This window comes from Drosophila santomea, unplaced genomic scaffold (genome assembly GCF_016746245.2).
Source record: "Drosophila santomea strain STO CAGO 1482 unplaced genomic scaffold, Prin_Dsan_1.1 Segkk69_quiver_pilon_scaf, whole genome shotgun sequence".
NCBI classification, from domain to species: Eukaryota; Metazoa; Arthropoda; class Insecta; order Diptera; family Drosophilidae; genus Drosophila; species Drosophila santomea.
The window spans coordinates 533,548-555,622 of record NW_025319001.1 but is presented as its reverse complement, the minus strand read 5'-3'; the positions used below and the strand labels follow the sequence as shown (position 1 = coordinate 555,622).

At 40.0% G+C, this 22,075-nt stretch overlaps 1 pseudogene; it reads right to left on the bottom strand.

The window, feature by feature from the left end:
• Nucleotides 1-21,040: 21,040 nt before the first annotated feature.
• LOC120457645 lies at nt 21,041-21,534 on the bottom strand (annotated as a pseudogene).
• Nucleotides 21,535-22,075: the final 541 nt, after the last annotated feature.

Genomic DNA, 22,075 nt, shown 5'->3' with positions numbered 1-22,075 from the left:
GCTGTTTATTGATGTTGCAAGCTACAACTGCGACAAAAAATTCGGAAGAAATTCCCAAAGAACTTGGAAAAATTTACGACATCGACGCAAAAGCTGCAGTTATGGTAAACAAAATTGGTAAAATTGAAGTCGCTACATCCAGTTGGCAATTACTGTTTTATTATGACATGCAAGCCTATTTTGATGTCATAAAACAATCAGAGGACTTCCTGGAAAAATCCCGCCTGGTTTGCGAAAAAATGGGAGACTTCAAGGACTACTGCGATTTCTTCGGCACGACAATAAGGACAAAAATTGACAACATAAAAGAAAAAGACAAAATACTACGGCACCGTACCAACCGAAAGAAAAGGTTTATACTGTTCTTTGATATCGGAAATGCAAATAGAATACAGGAAAATATGCAAACGATCATAAAAAACGAAAAACATCTAATGGAATATGTTGACAATCAGACCTCGGTCATCAATGCTACGGAAGAATTAGTAAGAACAACTACGATAGAAGCAAACCGGAATTTGGGAAAACTGACCCAACAAGTCAATATTATTGCAGAAACCATGAAGGAGCACTTTATGGTATATAAGGAGTCAATTAAATTCCTTATGTTATCAAATCAAGTGCGAAACTGGATTGAAGAGGCAGAAAGCCTACAAGCAACAGCGATCTCAATGGTAACGGACATTAGTGAAGGAAGAATTCATCCTACACTAATTGCGCCTAACAAAATGCTGGAGGAGCTCGAAAAAGTTAAGCAAAAATTAGGACGAAAACAAATGCTACCGGGTGGAAATTCAGTTATACAATTACCACTGATCTATAAACTGATGAAGGCACAAGCTATGTTGAAGGATAATGTCCTATTCATTGAAGCAAAATTGCCGATATACAACAATCAGGAAACGGATCTCTTTGAAGTAATCCCAATACCACTGTGGACAAACGGAACAAAGCTTATTCCGAAATTGAATTCTAAATATTTTGCGTTCAATACCGACATAAACGCATATCACCTAATGTCTGAAATGGAAATTAACCAATGCAGACAAGAGGATTCGACAACATGGCTTTGCGAAAATAATTGGGCATGGAAAAACGCGGATGATCACTCTTGCGAAATATCTCCATTGAAACCAAGCAAGGCACACTCATGCGAAATGATGGAATTCCAAGGCAATTCGTTCATCAAAGAGATAAGTGGATCCAACCGTTGGCTATTTAGACTGTTTCGGAATACAACAGCTAATATAAGATGCAACGAACAGCATCAAGTTATAAGACTGCCCAATCAAGGCATTATACAACTACCTGCAGGATGCACAGCAATATTAGGGGATACAACAATAATTACTCCTCAAAAAGTAATTTCGACAGCGTCTGAAATGTCTATCTTTCCCAGTTTACGAATTATAGATGACAAGGAGACATGGAACGTGGTCCCGCTGAAGCACTTGATTGTCAACAACACTAATGAACTACAAAATCTTCAAATGCGCATCAATACTCTGAAAAATAACAAAGTACACATTGATGACTTGATTTTTCACACGGCAAGCGGACACTCGGCTCTAGCGTTGACAGCGATTATCATAATTATAATGGTCATTTATATCCGGAGGCAACGCATAAATGAGAGACAACTACTGGCCGTACATTTTTCCCCCCCGGAGAATGTCTAAAGATGTGTTTAGACATGATAAGTAGACAAACTATAAATATGTTCTATTTATGGGCTGCAATAAACATGGCATGGGACAACATAAGTGGCAACTACAGATAGGTACGATTGCAGGGGTCTATTGCCGAAGTGTTAAGAGGTATGATCACGCGGGAGGTGATTAGCGCGGTCATAGGTCACAAATATAGATTTAAGATAAACCTCAGCTGCATTGACCAACGCAGACTGCAGCGTCTTACAAGCGCTGCATTATATAATTAGATGATAAGAACCTATGTAAGAATGAATAAAAGGCGATGCCCTCGCAGTAGCGAGTCAGTTAGATTCAAACACCCGAATTGAACTCATTAAGTGTACGCATTAGTTTATAGTGTGTACAGGGTCACTCGATAAAGCGCACAAAGGTATTTTAAGAACCAAACTATCGCATCAATTTAGACAGGGTGTGGGGGCGCAGGACAACGCATGAAAAAGATGTGACAATCGGAACAAAAACACCGAGGTCGCTGTATTGAGCGGGAGACAAAATAAAAAAAAAAATTTAATAATTGGAATTAATCAATTTAGACAAAGGCAAGGGGCGCCGGGTTACGCTTGAAAAAAAAGTGGTAATCGTAACAAATTATGTTATCGTTTTATATAAAACCTGGGGTCGCTGGATTAAGCGCGGAATACACAATAATCGGAATAAATGTTGTTATCGATTGAGAAAAAAAAGATATGAGGGCGCTGAATCACGCTGGACTATGATTGTCGATGTGGGACGCTGGATAAGCGTGGATGTTTGTCCAATTATTGAGACGATATATGCGAATCAGAATAAAATCAAGAACGGTCCCTTATTGGAATATGTCGTATATGGCCCTAGAGTGGCTACCTTGACACATACGTACATAATCTGGTACATATATATATGTACGCAATATGTAAATATTAGCGCCGATGGTTGCTTTTAAATTTGTTTGTTTGTTATTCTCCTTTTTTTTCTTACTGCGCTGCAGGTTGTGTTTGTGGATGTGTTCGTCGCTAGTGTTGGCTGCAGCCGGTTCTTATCTGCCGTCGTGTATGTGAAAATAAACAACAACATTAATATATGTATGTACATATGTTGGATGATATTAATGTCTGTTTGAATGTTTTTGGATGTTTTGGCGATTAATGAAACACCCTATGACCATGCAGATGTACGACGTTGCGTATGTGCCATGTACGCAATGTATGCAGATGCAATGGACATATGTATGTTCATCGATCGGCCAACATACATGGAATGTCTGTATGTTTATGTGTATGTGAAAGTTTGGGTGGCGAATTGTGTTTTTATTTCAAAGTTGATGATTGGTTGATGTTCGGATGAAACATAAATGGGAAAGGATGCATACAGCATATACACACTAACATATATTATTGCGCAGGTTGATTGCACTAGTTGATAGTGAGCGGATTTTGATCGCAGCAATATATATGCGTATGTACATATATACATATATGGTGGGGATTTTGGCACCGTACTTATCTCGGCAAAGCGCTGGATGATCTCGGGCGAAGAACTAAAATGTAGACGTCGGGGGCCGGAAAAGTCGGTGTCGCAAGTATTCCCAGAATTTAAGAAAATGAAACAAAAAAGGATTTCGTCCTTCTCTGGTCGGGGTTTATTTTCGAGTGATTTTCCAACATGAATATGGCGGCTCCGCCAACAGAGATGCTCTGCTGGCGGGGTACCGGACCCAGCTGTTCGGCATGAACAACATAACTTCACAACTGCTTCTTCTGATGGTCCTCGATTGCCGTACAAACGTGACTAAGCTTAGATTGGATTTTTGCGCTGATTATATAGCCCACAGCTAGTGTGCCCAGGTCGTACTATTGGATTGTGGGCACCTTCCGACGCGCTGTCGAGAACGTCCAGTTGCCTTGGTTAGCTGGTATGTTTAGTGTGGCCGATAACGTGTTATCGATATTCCAGGGCTGCACGGATGCATTGGTATGCTTAGTGTGGCCAACTGCGTGGGAATCCCAGGGCTACACTGTGCTTAAATTTGGGCGCAAAGTTAGTGTCTGTGTGATTTTTGATTGAAAACTCTTTTGTTGGAATGTTAAAAGAATGTTTAACTTTCTCGGTCGCTTTAGCTTAGTAAGGGATCTGACAGTCGAGGAACTCGACTAGCGATTTAGATAACAACATATTTACATATTGATAAAATTTTTCCTTTTTTTAAAGTTTAATTTTAATTTTCACCTGCCACGTACTTGGTCGTTCAAATGCCATGTTGGCCTCCAAACAGAAGTAGGCACCATCCTCCAACTGTTCCAACTGGGGTGCTAATTCCTAATGGGAAAATATAATCAATTAACTTAGTTATGTTCTCCGATCTCAGTACTCTGGAGAGGATAAGCAAGTAGTGAGAAAGAAAAGCCAATATGTCACCTAACCCTAACGATGAGCTGGTGATGACGTTGATGCTCCGGTGTGGAGAATTGGAGACGCGGTTGGCTATGACGGCGCCACCGTTAACGTGACGCTAGAGGTCAGCGACAAGGCGATGGCGAAACTTGATGTAGGTCGGGTCTACATCAAGTGGTTCTCATTCCGATGCCGATCACAGGTTCGCACATATGCCTGCCATAGGTGTGTGGGTTTCGACCACAAGGTCAGCGAGTGCAAGCTAGACATTAATGTTTAGCTTCATCCAAGCGAACTGTTGGCGAGGCCAAGCTGCAACCATCGAGCTAGGAGTCCGACTCAGGAGATCGGGCTCAATGTTCGCACTAGTGCAGGAGCCGTATCTCGGCGGCCATGGGATGGATGTGCTGCCTGAAGGAATGAGGCTCTTCACCGACCGGCGAGGAAAGGCAGCCATCCTAGTGGATCTTCAAGATGCCATCAGTATGCCAGTGGAGACCCTCACCACGGATTATGGCGTCGTTAAAGGGAGTTTTGGCTCAATCTTCCTTTGCTCAGCATACTGCCAATTCGATGCACCCTTGGAACCGTACCTTCGGTACATAGATGCGGTCCTGCTGCAGGCCACCAGAACCCCCGCCATCCTGGGCCTCGACGCGAATGCAGTGTCGCCCATGTGGTCTAGCAAACTCTCTCGACATGCCGAGGGGCAAGCTAACTACAGTCGGGGTGAGCTGTTCTCCGAGTGGATGCTGGAGGCAAGAGCCGCCGCCCTAAACCAGTCAACACAGGGGTACACGTTCGATAACTACAGAGCTCGTAGTGATATCGACGTGACAATTGTAAACGAGGCAGCATCTATGTGCGCCACATATGAGTGAAGAGTCGATGAGTGGGAATTGAGCGATCACAACATCATTACTGTTGTGGCCAAACCAAGTACCGCGAGCGCAGTTGAGAGCATAGCTCCTGTGTCGTCCTGGAACTTCTCCAATGCTCGTTGGCAATTGTTCAAAGAGGAAATGGTGAGTAGAGCAGCCGAACTTCCGGAAAACTTCTACGAGTCGCCGTTGGACCAGCATGTTTCGACCCTGCGCAGTATAGTGCAGGATGTGTGCGATATTGCGCTGGAAAGAAAGTCGATTCGATCGCCCAGCAGAAGAGCACGTTGGTGGACTGCCGACCTCTGCGCTGCGAGACGCGACATCCGGAGACTTCGTCGCCGACTCCAGGATGCACGGCGTCATGATAAAGATGCCGCTGCAGAGCTCTGGTCAAGCTGAGGCGTGCCTCAGCCAACTACAAGAAGCTCATTGGGAGGGATGAGATGAATGACTGGAAACGCTTCGTAGGAGAAAACGCCGATGACCCATGGGGGCGCGTCTACAAGGTATGCCGAGGCCACACAAAGTGTACGAATATTGCGTGCCTCCGCGTGAATGGCGAGTTGATCACCGATTGGGGTGATTGTGCACAAGTGCTCCTCCGCAACTTTTTTCCAGTTCTGGAGTCCGATGCATCGATTGCCATCGTGGAGGTAGTCCCACCGGCCCTTGAATCGCTCGAGGTCGATGCCGGTATCGCCCGGCTCAAGAGCAGGCGGTCGCTTGGCTTGGACGGCATCAATTATGCTATCTGCAAGGCAGTCTGGCGCGCCATACCTTAACACCTGGTATCGTTGTATTCCCGATCGGGATACTTTCCCAACGAGTGGAAGTGTACTCGTGTAGTGGCGCTGCTTAAGGGACCCGAGAAGGACAAGTCTGAGCCAGTTTTTGGTAAGGTGCTCGAGGCAATCGTATGAGATTTCGCCAAGGACGATGTGTGGAGGATGCCTGGAGGCACGTGAAGAGCACATTCGTGGACTCCAAAGAAGCATTCGACAACGTCGAATGGAGTGCTGCACTGCGCAGACTAGCGGACTTTGGATGCCGGGAAATGAGCTTGTGGCAGAGCTTTTTCTCCGGTCGAAGAGCAGTGATCCAAAGCAGTTCCGGTGCTGTGGATGTGCCGGTTGCCCGCAGGGGTTAATCAGCGGCCCATTTATTCGGGACACGCTAATGGATGTAATGCTGCTCAAGGGTACTTTGAAACGTGCGCCCACGGTAAGGTTTGCTCGAGCGAACCTGCCGTATGTGCGTAGCTGTCGGTCATCACGATTAATGAAGGAATGAAATTCCTCACGCACATTGCTTCGCTGCGCCAGCGGATGACCAGAGTCGTTGAAGCATTGGCGCGTGTGCTTCGGTCAGTCGGACCATATATGACGGACCTTGTGTGCTGTTTGGTGCACCGGTATGGTATGACACCGCCGGACAAGTAGCTGCCAAAAGGCGACTAGCCTCCTGCAGAGGAGGTTTTTTTTTTTTTTAGTTTCTCGATCAATGCGTCTTTCTTGCTTACTGGGCACTGGTCGTTCAATGCATTTTTGCACGGGAGAGCCCTCAGCGATACCACTGCTTGCGCATGTGGTGATCCATATGAGGACTGGATGCACGTATGTGCGTTTGCCCCCTGTATGCAGATTTTCGAGAGCTTAATGGACTTGGAGTGCAGCGCGTTGGCGAAAACTGGACGTTCGAGGGAATCCTGGGGGATCGATAGAGGACCCAACGGATGGCAGCGTTCGCTGAGGAAGCGTCTCGCAGGAGGAGGGGCCTTTAGCCCAACACGGCCTACGGCCTAATACGGCTATAGGTCGCTCCGCCCGTGCTTGTCGGCCGACCGAGCCTCTAATTTCGGTACCACGGGTTGTGCAGCACTCCATGGCTGCTCATTGAGGTAGGCCCCCTAGTGGGAGTATCGTGGTGGCTGTGGTTGGTACCCATATCGCGGGTAGAGCCTTCGTGTTCGACGTCTGACTTACGGCGATGGTTACGCAAAACTCGGGTGCTGTGACACTTAGATCAGTGAATTCGAACTCGAACTCGAACTCGCGGAGAACCATAACACGGCAGAAGCAGGACACCTGGGAACCTTCAAGACATTGAAAAGGGTAAAAGACCGATACTTTTGGCCACGACTCGCGAGAGACATCAAAAAATTGTCAACAATACAAAGTTTCACAAATGAAAGGACCAGGGAAAATGCCGACGAAGATTGCGGAAGCGCCTTTCGAGACCATTTGCGTAGACTTCGTGGGTCCGCAACCACGAACCAAGTTCGGAAATACTACTCTGCTAGTCATGGTGGACAACTAAGCAACCGGGTAGCAGTCACCCCCCAACCACAGCCGAAACCAAGATCGCAGATCCCAGAGACACCACCGCAGCCGGCTCCGATCACACCGGCACCATGTCAACGTGGCACGGCGTCACCAGACCGCGATGTCCTAGACATAGGCACGGAGGAGCAAAATTGGAATTGGCACGTGCAACCGGGGGCGCAGTTATCGGCGAAGGTCATCGAGGAAATCAGGCAAAGAGTAGAAGACAAACGGTACGGGAAGAAAATGTCGTGCCTCATAAGGGACGAAGGGAAAACCTGGAGGGTGACCATCTCACGTGCCAACGTAGTACGAATAAAGGAGCACACCTTTTCTTAAAGGATAGTATTTAAGCAGAGAAAAACATGAAGTTAATAAATTGAAGTAAAACACACAACCCGGATTTTAATTCAAACAAAATGCGCGCGCGCGAGTTACCATGCCCAGCATTGTCCCCACTCAGCAGCAGTCACCGCCCACAAAGCCGCCCCGGTCATTAGCATCAACAAAGTGTCAGAACTGTACGTATTAAATACGTAGCGACCCACACTTTGTTGCAATACTGCCGACATTGCCGAACGGATGCGTTAAAAAAATCGCCAACAGATCACCCAATTCCATTCTTATTCCATTCCCATTCATTTCCTATCCATAAGCCAAGCATTGTTATACTTAAGAGTTACTAATAAATTCATTCTGATACCTACCACGAAAGTGCAAAGAAGTGTTCACATTCATTCTTACGAAGACACACCCGACTCTTATATGATAACATAGGATAACTGAACTATTCTTATTCATTCCTACGGGGACACACTCTACCCCCATACTATAACTGGCGCAGCCGGACCAGAACGAAAGGGATTCAACATTTTTTGTTCCACTTCTGTAATCAGGTAAGTAAGTAAACATTGGCAAATGGCAAGTCTAATAAAAGTGTAAAGATGTGTTTAAAAAAAAAAAAAATCAATAAAAAATACTACATACATAACATAAAATAAAAACCCCAAAAGTGATATACGTTTAACCACAAACGACTTAACCAAATACGTGTACATCAATCGCTGATACTCACGTATAACATACATAAGAAGCTAAAATCGTTTAGTGTTATTGCAGAATATGTGTACATCAATCGCTGATAGTACACCAGGACCATACATAACTAAACAAGGAAACCAATTTAGTTCAAAATATGGCCGAATATGTGTACGTCAATCGTTAATACTACACCGGGACCATACATAATTCAACGAAAAGAATAAATATCGTTCAATATTGTGTCCGATATGTGTACATCAATCGTTGATAAGACACCGGGACCACAACTTTGTAACGTAAAAACTGTTACCACTGTTTAGGTTTAAGATGTATTTTAATTCTTTTGATTTTTAATTGTTTTTTATTCTGTTTATATGTTATCTCTCTCGTGTCCAATAATCAAGTGTGTCCGTTGACCTCTTCTTTACATAATCTCTACTTCTCTGATCTAATGCTAAATGCTAAAATACTAAATGCTGAATACACACTACTAAATACTAAATGGTAAATGGGATGGTACTTATACCATCCCTGCTAACAGCTCGGCCATCCTGACAATTAGATCGTCCTCGATCGTCGATTTCAATTATTTACAATATTTACATTGTCGATTTTAATTATTTACATGTCTTGAAGTTTTGGCTACCTAAATATTAAAGTTTAGTTAAATATATATTAAAATTTGAATAGAATATAAGTAAAAGAGAAATAATAATTAAAAAAAATGAAAATATGTACAGTATAAGGTATATAAAGAGAGAAAATAAGTTAAGATAATATTCTACAAATTAGGAGATATTTCCGCACTGGTTACGCCAATCTGCCCATTTTCTTAACCGACATGCCTCTACTATTCCTTCATACGGAATTTGACTAATTTGGCAATTTTCTATGTCTGTTAAAACGTATCTATCATTTGGTAAAATTCGTTTAATGACGTATGGGCCCTTATATTTAGGTAAAAATTTCTTATTTGTGCCGATTGTGGTGTCAATGTTTCTCATCACAACAAAATCGCCTTCTAAAAATTCTACGTGGCTCTTACGATTTTTCTGAAAATGTTCTTCGCTTCTTCGCTGACACTGTTCTATTTTATTTAAGGAGTTCTTACGAACGTTTTCTAAATCGCATTGTGCCATATCAGTTCTATCATCTAAATATTCCGTTAATGCATCAATATTACAACCTCTCTGTTGAACTCCAAATAATAATACTGAAGGTAATTCTTTCGTTGTTGAATGTACTGAATTATTGATGGCATATTCGGCCTTTACAAGAAGCTTACTCCAATCTTCATGCTTAATTGGTTCAGTTATCTTAGCTAACATCGCTTTCACTGTTCTATTAACTCTCTCCACCTGACCGTTTGCTTGAGGTGATGCAGTTGCTACTTTCACGTGTTCAATATTATTTTCTAACAAATATTTTGCAAACTCCAAGGACGTAAAACATGTCCCTCTATCACTAATAATTCTACGTGGGCGACTATAATATTGAAAATATTTTGAAAAACAACTGTTGACTTCTATTGTACTCGTTGTGTTCACAGGGAACAATTTAACAAATTTAGTAAATCCGTCAATGATAACTAATAGATGTTTCTTTTTCGAAATAACGGAGGGCAGTGGTCCAAAGTGATCCACATGTAATGTGTCAAAAGGAATTGGTCGTTTTGGTATATTGTGCAATGTTCGATTATTAGCATGTGTGGGTACTGTAAACATAATACACTTTAAACAATTTCCAATAAACGATTCTATCTTAGACTTCATATCCGGAAACCAATAGTGTATCATTATTTCTTTTATACATTTCTCTGTACTTAAAAGACATAAATTCTCGTGAACTCTCCTGATTACATGGTTTTCCATTTCAGCTGGTACATATAATAATTCTATATCATTTTCACCTAATCTATAAACAATTCCATCGCTTAAAACGAACTTCTTTACATCTCCATGTTCTAATTTTTCTTTTAATTTTACTATAAGACTATCTCTATTTTACGTTATCTGAAGCTGAAGGTTTATGTCATCACTGTCAATTACTGAAACTATTTTATCCTTATTTTTACTTTCTTGTATTGTCACTACTGGTTCATATTCAAAATCTTGATTAAAGGCTGAAGGATATCTACTTAACGTATCCACATGGGTCATGTATTTTCCACTGCGATGTTTAAGGGTATAATTATAGTTAGCTAATTCTAAGGCCCATCTGGCAATATTAGAATTAAGGCGTCCTTTTCCTAGGCATAAAACTACTGCATTACAATCGGTTACTATATTAAACGGAATTCCTTCTAGATATATTCTGAATTTTCGTAATGAATAAACTACTGCTAATGTTTCCAATTTAAAACTTTCATACCTTGCCTCTAATTTTGTTGCTCTTTGTGAAAAATAAGCTATTGGATGAAACTTATTATCATCTTGTTTTTGTAATAAAATTCCACCAAATCCTTCACTACTTGCGTCACAATGCAATTCTGTTTCTCTGTTGGGATTATAAAGAGCTAATATCGGAAAAGAAATTAATTTCTCGCGAAGATATTCAAAAATATTGATGCAATTCTCGTCGAGTTCATACTTAGAGCCAGCTTTTGTGAGTTCTTGCAATGGTTTTGCTATTTTCGAGTATGCCGGAATAAATCGCCTAAAATAAGAAAATAATCCTAAACACTTTTGCATACCATGGCGATCCTTTGGAATCGGAAGATGTTTAATAGTCGATGTGTGTTCGTGATTCGGACTTATCCCTTTTCCACTAAGTGTGTATCCTAAAAATTCGATGCTTTTATAAGCAAACTGACATTTACTTATTTTAATTTCTAATCTATGTGCTGCCAGAATTCTTAATACTCTTCCTACAGTTACAAAATGTTCACTCAATGTCTTAGAACCGATAGCAATATCGTCTATATAAACTACTACATTTCCTTCACGTATCAATGGTTGCAGAATAAAATTTATAAATCTCATAAATACCGCTGGTGCATTCATAAGTCCAAAAGGCATTCTTGTATATTCGTATTGACCAGAGGGTGTTACAAACGCTGTGTACTGAACTGAACTCTCTGCTACTTTCACCTGATGATATCCGCTCTTCAAATCTAAAAGTGTGAAATATTGATTCCCTTCTAATCTTTCTAAACAGTCATCTATGAGCGGCAATGGATATCCATCACGGATTGTTATCTTATTGAGTTGTCTATAATCCACACACATCCGTTTTTCTCCAGATTTCTTCTTAACCAGTACAATAGCTGAACTATAAGGTGAATTACTTTCTCGTATAAATCCTTTTCTTAACAATTCATCAATTTTGCAATCTACTTCCTTTTTCTCCTGATATGAAAGTCTTCTCGGAACAGAGCGAACAGGTTCTTCTGACTTAAGTCTTAGCCTCATTTCATAACTATGTTGAATCGCTGGAATGTTGTGTAAATCTAAATAATTTATTCTTATTATTTCAATGAGTTCACTGCGATTACTATTATTTAACTTCGGGTCAATGTTAAAATCTTCATCATCCTTAAATATATCAATATTATATATATATGGTAAGCTCTTATATTCTCTATCTATTTCAATATCCTTATCAAAATCACATTTCTGAAATCTCTGTCTAGTTTCTAATTTATTTATGGGTTTACAATGTTTTGATCTACTCGCTGGATCACTATCAATATCAAATATATTCACCGGTTCCCTATCAATATGGAATCTATTTACTGGTTCACTATCCAAATTCGATCTATTCAATTCAATTTTCAATCTATGCAATGGGTCACTATCATTGTTCAATAAGGCACTATCAATATTCAATAAATCACTGTCAATATTCAATAAGTCACTGTCAATATTCAATAAGTCACTGTCAATATTGAATGGGTCACTATCAATATTCAATGGGTCACTATCAATATTCAATGGGTCACTATCAATATTCAATGGGTCACTATCAATATTCAATAAGTCAATTTCTCTTCTTCCTCTTATCTTGTCTTTAAAAATTAATTTTATTCCAAATTTGTTCAAGAACTTACGACCTAAAAGAACATGAGTTGCTACATAATTGTCGGGTACAACAAAAAATGATATTTCTTCTTCTATGTTTTGAAAATTAAGTTTTACAAAAATTTTTCCAAATGTATTTATTCGAGATCCATTAACACCGCAATATTCTGTTGGGCTCAATACGTCATTAAACTTTTTAAATGGTATCGCTGTGCGCTGGATTAAATTAATGGCGCTGCCGGTATCAAACATGGCAGAAAGGAAATGTGCCGAACAATTAAAGCAGCGTATTTGACCTCTTTCTCCAGCGAAAGCGATTCCCGTGCGAATGGTCGACGTTTTGGGAACCTTTCGTAGATTTTTATATTTCCGAGCCATCTCCTTCAATTGTCCAATTGTGGTTGCTGAGTACAATAGCGCGATATTGGATGACCGATCTCGAAAACCGTCAATTATGAATTGTACTGTTAACTTTTCATCAATATCTGCACGCATAGCAATTTCCTCCATTTGAAGTATGTAGCCCATGACGGTGTTCTTGCTAGGATTAAAGATGGTATCCTTCAGAAGCAATACGATATCGGCTGTTGAATTTCCATGGCCAAATGTCTTGAGAAAACTTTCTTTAAATGTATCGTAAGAATTCGAACGGTCAACACGCAAGAACAGGTCGGCATCTGTTCCTGGTTTCATCAGCATTCGGACACAGCGAAGTTGAAAAATTTCACTATCATTTACTCCTCTGCAAACTCTTTCGAAGTCCGAAATCCATTGGAATGCTTCTTCATTTTTAGTGGCGGAGAACGGAACCATGAGTTGCTTAGCCATTTGGAAGTCATCCGTCATCTTGCTGTCGTTCTGCATCAACTTGGCCAGTATCTTCTTCTTCTCGGCCACCCTTATTGCAGCGTCGAGTGCTTCCTCTTCTTCTTCCAATGTACTATTGATCTGGGCGCTCGCGATCCCCTGGCATATTTCCTCCAGTTTGGTGTCTTCTTCTTCTGATATGGTTTCAGAAATCTCGCTAGCGTTTTGGCAACCGGCGTCCAATGCAAGCTTACGCAGTTGTCGAAGCGTTGCGCTTGTTGGGAACTCAATTTCATTGGCCTTCAGCCAATCCGCAATCTCCGATTTATTCATGGCCAATTGGTAGGGCACGCTATTTTAACTTTGTGAAAAAAAAACGTGTGTATTGTCGGGTACGTCGAAATATTGATGTAGGCGGGTGCATAAAAGGTTGCTATCCCACTTCTGAAGTTGTTACCACTGTTTAGGTTTAAGATGTATTTTAATTCTTTTGATTTTTAATTGTGTTTTTTATTCTGTTTATATGTTATCTCTCTCGTGTCCAATAATCAAGTGTGTCCGTAGACCTCTTCTTTACATAATCTCTACTTCTCTGATCTAATGCTAAATGCTAAAATACTAAATGCTGAATACACACTACTAAATACTAAATGGTAAATGGGATGGTACTTATACCATCCCTGCTAACAAAACAATAATTTATTTTTTTTTTAATTCCTTGTTATTCCTCTCGGGAACTTAGGGCTTCTACGAGAGCCTTCCATCTAACTCTGTTTTGTGCTGTCTGTTTGGCATTTTCCCATGTGATGTTTATTTGGACAAGTTTTTGTTTAGCGGTTCTTCTCCATGTTGCTCTTGGCCTTCCTACCCTCCTGCTTCCTTGGGGGTTCCAGTCCAGTGCCAAAGACTGTGAGGCGTCTTAAAACTCCCCACAAATCCGGGTGCAGGAGATCGGCATAGCAACAGAGAAGACGGCTGGAATGCGAGAGGAGTCAAGGGCGGTCAGGTCAAACGGGAAATAATGGACCTTGGACCCCGGCAAAGCGGAGAGACCGCGCTGGACCTTGGACTCAATCCAGCCAAGGGCACAAAGGTCGAACGGTAACGGTGCGGACATTGGACAAGCCCAAAGAGGACGCACCGTGAACTAACGGGACATGTTTGGACCTTGTACCCGAGCGAGCCGTGTGCAAAAAGGGATATAACGGGATTCCCATAGCCTATATAAGAGACGGCGCAGGCGCAGCTCGGGACAGTCAACAAGAAAGTGCGCGGAGGGCCACATATTCGATCGGGAAGGATACGCGGAGTACACGGAAAGTCAGCGAGAAAGTACGCCACACGAGCAGACAGTCAATACCGAGTGACAGTGAAGCAGCGAAAGTACAAGTGCGTCAAGCGAGCATCCAGAGAGGATCTCCGCAAGCAAGGACCAGCGAAGGACAAACGAACACCAGGACCTAGCGTGGTCAGAAAGGGACGGTGGAGTCAGTGGTCGCAAAGGTGGTTTGGGGCGAAGCTCTAGCTGATCTTAGGGACGATACACCCTGCCCCATAACATTCTAAGCCCCGGTCGAGCCCGCAGGTGATCCTTCGGCAAGGGCGACGAGTGCCTGGCATACGGGAAGGGACGGTGGAGTCAGTGGTCGCAAAGGTGGTTCGGGGAGGAGCAATAGCTTGTCTCACGAACGATACACCCTGTCACCATAACATCCAAAGCGAGCCTGTACGGATCCGCCATCGAAAGCGACGAAGGAAGGACGGCGAAGGAGCAACGACTCGCATCCGACGGCGAGGGTCACTGGATTCTTTTCAGCAAGTGACACTGAATAAAGGTGGTTCAAATCTGAAACTCTGTCTGCTTCTTGGTCGGGCAATTACACAAATCATAAATTTGGTGGGACGAACAAACCAACTCTCTGAGCTAGCCGTTGCAATTCGTAGAGAGCAGGAAATAAGAAATCAGTTCGTTACAAGACATTATAATAACAAGATGCGTAACGGCCATACATTGGTTTTGCACTATGCAGCCACTTTTTTGGTGACGACTAAAATTGCTCTTTTCGCTCGCCTTAAATCGAGAGCGTTTCAATCTAAAAATAGAATTGTCTTGCTTGTATGAGTAAAAACAATAAAGGACATCGTGCTTGTGCTATGAAACGAATTTTTGGGCCGTAATCAATTTTGATCCTAGAAACAAATTTGATTAATGTTTTGGTCAATTTCGATTCGTATCTTTTATGGTTTGAAAGAAGTTTTTTATACCCGTTACTCGTAGAGCTTTTCTTACCACCCATAATTGCGCACTTTTTTGAAAAAATATTAAAATAAAATATAACAAAATAATTTAACTAAATCTTATTTGCATTTTAAATACTGAAAATGGGTCATTTTCATACTAATAATTCAACTAAATAACTATGTATAGTAAATAATTAATACGTATACAAAGTAAATTATTATAACTGCTGTATTTAAAACAAAGAATTTCGAAAAAAAGAAATTACATTTAAAAAATAAATATTTCATAAAAATAATTCATAAACAAAAATAGTATTAATGAAATAAATAAATTTATGGAAACCGTTTATTGCAAAGTTGATTTCTTGAAACACGAAGTGCGGATATAGACACCGAAGAATCATTGTCAAATTATTTTGTTCACTCGTAGCACGCTGAATACTCTAATGACAATTATCTATATATATAAAATGCTTTGTCCTCACTGACTGATCGATATATCACAGCCATGGCCAAACCACATGTCTTAGAGACTTGAAGTTTTTTTAAAATATCAGAAAAAAAATGTCCAGATTCGTATGGGTGGTTTTATTTTTTAATTCCACCTGCAACCTATTTTAAAAAATAAAAAACATAAATTTAAATTGCATTAAATGCAAGCTCGCTAAGCAAGCATTGAAAACTTTCAATGCGTGTGTACGCATACATACAGAATTTTTGCGTGGGCAACTGAAAGAGAGCCAGAAAAAAACAGTTACACTTGACTGCAAAGAGAGCCATGGCATTTATTTTTGTGTTCGCTCCCGTGCGAGCAAAGTCGCGAATGTTGTTGTTGTTTTGTTCCCGTGAACGAAGCAGTAATTTATATTGCGTTCTTTGTCATATATACATAACTAGCTAAGTAGCGGGTATCCGTCTGTCCGTCCGTATGAACGTCGAGATCTCAGGAACTACAAAAGCTAGAAAGTTGAGATTAAGCATACAGACTCCAGGGACATAGACGCAGCGCAAGTTTGTCGATTCATGTTGCCACGCCCACTCTAACGCCCACAAACCGCCCAAAACTGCCACGTCCACACTTTTGAAAAATGTTTCGATTTTTTTTCATTTTTGTATTAGTCTTGTAAATTTCTAACGATTTGCCAAAAAACTTTTTGCCACGCCCTCTCTAACGCCCACAAACCGCCTAAAGCTGCCACGCCCACACTTTTGAAAAATGTTTTGATATTTTTTCATTTTTGTATTAGTCTTGTAAATTTCTATCGATTTGCCAAAAAACTTTTTGCCACGCCCAATCTAACGCCCACAAAACCGCCAAAAACTGTATGTGCTGAAGACTCTCCTTCGCACTTCGAATAGCTGAGTAACGGGTATCAGATAGTCGGGGAACTCGACTATAGCGTTTTCTCTTGTTTTAATACGAGTATAAAGTCATGCTTGAAAATTATTATGTATTATTATATATCTAGATTGTGCTATTAATATTTCTATGTTGAATTTGAATAATTGTTTTGTTAAGGCAATGCAAAACTAGACTTTTTAAGTGGTGGAAATTTATAAAAAATAATATAGATTTAAAGTCTAAGAACTTGTCATTTTTACAATGCCTGTGCTTACGTGTGCACCAATATAGTGGTCAGCTGTCGCTGTATGCGTACAAGAGAGCTGCTGGCTCTAGAACTCTCCGCTATCTGGCTTTTGAACAAAATTTCGAGAGATCCTGAAGCCAGCTCTAGAGCCAGGACGAAAAAATCGTGTACAAAAAAATTGTATGGCGTTACGCATCTTGTTATTCTAATGTCTTGGGTCACACTTCACAGTGTGTTGTATCAAGCATATGCTCATATTTCCCGCGAATTTCATAGAAGCTGATGTCCCATAAGTTCGCCAAAGATAAAAACGAAATTATTCCGCCACTTAAGAACTTATGTCGCCCTTAAGTTCCATAAGATCGCGCGAACTTATATCGTTTAAAAATTAATTCTCATTTTCAATTTAATGTCGGTTCTAAAATGAGTATTGGATGAGAATACAATACTGTCGTTTGCATAAAGTATTCGTTTAGAATATTCTAACATGTTGAACAAAACATCTCTGACCCTATTTAGTTTATAAAATTCATCTGATTTGAATGTTTACAAAAGTACATACTTCGTCAAGTACTTATGCACATATGCACATGTAACTGAGAAGCAAAGGAATTGGCCAACAACAGCTCACGTGAATTAATACTGAATTAATTTATGAAACATAAGAATAAGCACAAAAAAGATCAAAAGAAACAACATTTTAATATTTATTAACTAAACAATATTAAAAGAATTTTTTTTTTTCAATTATGACAACAATTGCAATGCAACAAGCTGATTACAAGTCGGGCATTTTAGTTGCGTTTTCCTAGCTTGTGCTTTCTGTTATATGCAATCCCAACACTGATTGCAGACGTTTAGATGGTTGCAAGGTCGCAATAAAACTGATTTTGGGATGACTAAGCACACATTACATGGATTCTGTTGGATTATTTCCGACTCTGACATTTGGCTGAGATTCGAATCACTCGAGGAAACAGATGATTCCGAAATAATCAGAGCTGACATGTCCTCCAATCTGATGCCTTCGTTTCCGAGTGCAAAATTATTAAATAGATCCTGATTTTTGAAGCGATCATTTAAAGCAAGGGTTCGAGACAAAAATCCTTGCATATCAATTTATTTTGCCTCCAATAGATCCATCGCATGCATTATTTTTTGAGAACGGTCCTGTAAAAAAGAAATAAGTTTGAAATATGTACTTATGGTTTTGGTTGTGGTGCATTTCCAAGTCCTCCATTTTGAAATAAAAGCGCGAATTCTCGACTTTTCTCATATTCTGCATCAATAAGACATTTTACTAATTTGATGAATTGTCCTTTGGTGTGAATTGTATTCCCTAAATTTAAATTGTAGACCTCAACGGAACTTGTCGTTCTGAAGGCTCTCTTAAAAACGGAAATGCGGTCAGGTCCTTCCTGTATTTAGAATAAAAATGTAAGTTGTCAATCGATAATATAGGGTGTTTTTTTTAGAGGTATAGAACTTTAAATTGCAATAAAACAACGATGGATTATTCGATTGACATGAATTTTATTGACATGAAAGACAATCTTGTGGCATTACATTTTAAATATGATTTCTGGCATATGACCGCCACGGCTGGCTCGGATGTAGTCCAATCTGGACGTCCAATTTGCAATGACTTTTTCCAATATTTGGCCGTATATCGGCAATAACACGGCGAATGTTGTCTTCCAAATGGTTTAGCGTTTGTGGCTTATCCGCATAGACCAATGACTTTACATAGCCCCACAAAAAGTAGTCTAGCGGTGTTAAATCACAAGATCTTGGAGGCTTATGAAAAATCGGGAACAACAGCAATCTCGTTTTGGGCCCATTCGACGAATCTACGCCTTGCTTGATGATCGTTTGGTTTCAATTCTTGCACGAGTTGGATTTTGTAAGCACGCATGACGAATTGCCAAACCAAACTGAGAATAAATCACTTGACAGCTGTTAAATCGGTCGCCATCTTGAACAGTAATGCCAACTTAAAGTTCTATACCTCTAAAAAAAACACCCGTTATAATATATTAGGAAAAAGACGAAAATTGTTTTGAAGCAGAATCTATTTACTTACAGATTTTAGCCACTGCTTATCATAATAAGTCAAAAAGCGTTGAAAAATACTTTCTTTAAAAACAAAGGCTTCTTTGTTTAGTTTGGCGAAAGTTGGTTCAATTAAATTGGGTGGAAGCAAAGAAAGATGGAGAAACTTCATAAAAATTGTTTAGAAATTCCTGTTGCGTTTGGTTTTCACTTCGAACCCACTAAACACACGCCTGGCAAAAATGAAACCAGCATGCGGTAAATCTAGTGGAAGGATGCAAACTTCTAATCGCATTACGCATCGCCTTTTTATAGTACGATATGAACGAGGCTCCATCAAGATTGCAAATATCACTATCAACATATGTAAATAAATGTAGGTAGCAAACTTCTGTTTTTCTCGACATTAGATAAAAGGTGTAATCTAAAAACAAAATGAAATTAAAAAAAATTTAAAATATATCAGCAAATTACAAATAACATGAACACATTATTACATTTTCCATATTTTTGATGTAAATTATAAGAAGCTGTTTAAAAGCACCATGTCCATTTCAAAGTTGCATCCATTAAAAAATGACGTTCACTAACTGGGCTTTTTCTTCCATTAGTGAAATAGTTTTTGCAGAAGCGAAAATGACATATGAAAATGACCCAGAATGATGCAAATGCCTAAAAAATCTTTTTGCTGGATTCGCTTTAGTCATACCAAACCGACTCATAATCGAATCAATATTGTATGCCACTCGTAGCTCCTCAAAAGTAGTAGGCGATTTCGGCATTACTGGTTGCCTTTTCCTTTGCATTGTACGCTTGCATTGGTTATAAGCAAGCTCTATTTCAGAACCTTCTCCTTCAGTAAATCTAACGAAATGCAAAAATTAAAAAATAGTTTCAGGAAATGCATGAGCACTTACTCGACCAAAACGTCGTTAAAAATTTTCCGTGTGTCGAAACTTTTTTCATCGGTCACTGTGCATTGTTTTTTTATCTCGCGAACTATGCTCATTTTGTCTATTAATTGTTCCTGGATACCGTGATTATGATGTGGCACCTCACTCTTCGAATAAACACGAGTTTCATCAGAAATCAGATAAACACGCGCTTTGCAAGTTTTTTCGCGGCATGAATAGGCTGTTTCACCACTTCTTATGCACCTATTTTTGCAATAAATTTCCTTATCTTCTTCTGTAATTAATAATTTGGAGCCACCACGGAGTCCTTCCCCGAATTTAAATTTTATATTTTGAAAGTCCATTGCGGACATGTGCGTCGCTTACCGAATCCAAATCAAATGAATAAATCGCGAAGAAGCCACGCAACATAAAAGAGTCAAGTATAAAGGTAGTTTTAAGTTTTCTGTCTTGTGTTGCACCGATTCTAAACAAGGGCGTACTTAGGTATAATTTTGAAAGAGGCTACTTATTTTATTAGCTTATAAGATAACATTATATGTTTAAATTTAAGCAAAAAAAAGAGTTTCTTGCTAACATTAGACAATATCATTTTATGGCTGATTTTTCGAATGTGTAGCAAGGACCCCTCTTTTGTTATTGAATGCGCGCATGTCTGAATTGTGCATACCTATATATGTACATACAACAGACACGCAGAACTACCGCGCTTGCCACGAGCAAATTTTACTATTTCCCCTCCAGTACCAGTCCCAAAGAATTTCAAAAGGAATCCCTAGGGTGTCTCCAGGGATCCTAGAGGACACACGAGGAAATTTCATACAACAGGCGTTCGTGCCGAGGAACTCGAAGTACCTGAGGAATACCCTAGGAATTTCTGGGGAATATCGAAAAATAAGCAAGGTCTCTTCCCGAGAAATTCCCGAGAAATTCGCGAGGAATAACTGGGGAATTCTTGGTAAATATCAAAAAATAATATTAGTATTCTTTTAGGCATTTAGTATTCTCCTCGGAAATTCCTCGGGAAAATACCTGTGAATACAGAAAAAACGTAAAAAATCTATTTGAATGGTAAATTAAATTTTGTTTTTTATTCCATTAATTCCATTCCATTAATTGTTTTCCTTTTTTTATTAGCGTTATTTTTGACACATGCCAGTGCGTGGGCTAAGGCCTTCTCCGCTGGCAGCTGGCCTCCTAATGTGCTTAAGCTATCTGTAAAGATAAATATTTAAATAATATATATGTATGCACAATTACAAATATACATACCAATCATAACGGCCAAAAATTTGGGGAATGATTTCAATGCCTTTTTTCCGTTAAGGCCGTCTATATTGTAAGCGCACAAGATCGTTTCTGTCAAAACGCCCTTGATTGCCTTGGACACATGGTTGCGCTTCAATATTTGTGTTATTGCTTCCGTCTGAAAGAAAAAAATAAAAACACATAGCGTTCTTTGGACCCTGGCCTTATGTCCATCTCTAAAGCTACCAGGTCCCCTTCCGATGCGACTGGGAACGACACTTCCACAGCCACATCCTTCGCCTTCCCCTTTACAAAAACCTCCAAGAAGGCCGTCATCCTCCTCCAGCTGCTTCGCGTTTGCCTCCAACACGGTTTCTAAGGCCCCAACAAGTTGGCTGATCTCAGCCGTCTCCGCCAGCTAATTCGTGTTCGCCTCCAACACGGTTTCTAAGCCCGAACTTGTCTGAAAACGTACCTTTAAAAAAATAGCGCGGCCCATTTTAAACATTAATTTTGACTTGGGCGTGGTACATTTTATAATTATAATAAAATTAACACCAACATTTTTTTTTTCTGTGCACTTATATTTTTTTTAGCACTTCACATTTCTTAAGCTTAACATATTATGTACAAATATGTATTTTAAAGACTTTTTGCAAAATAATGTAGTTTGGAATGCAATTAGCTATGTTAATTTATTAACACGAAACACTTTACTTAACGGTTTTATATATTTAAAGTTGAAAATGTTTCAGATAATCACGACTTGTCACTTTCTACAATTAAATGCAAATGCAAAAGAAAAGATGGGAAAACGATGAAAAAAAGATGAAAATTCTGACAGGCTCGTGCCAGGGTATTTCAGACCATAATGATC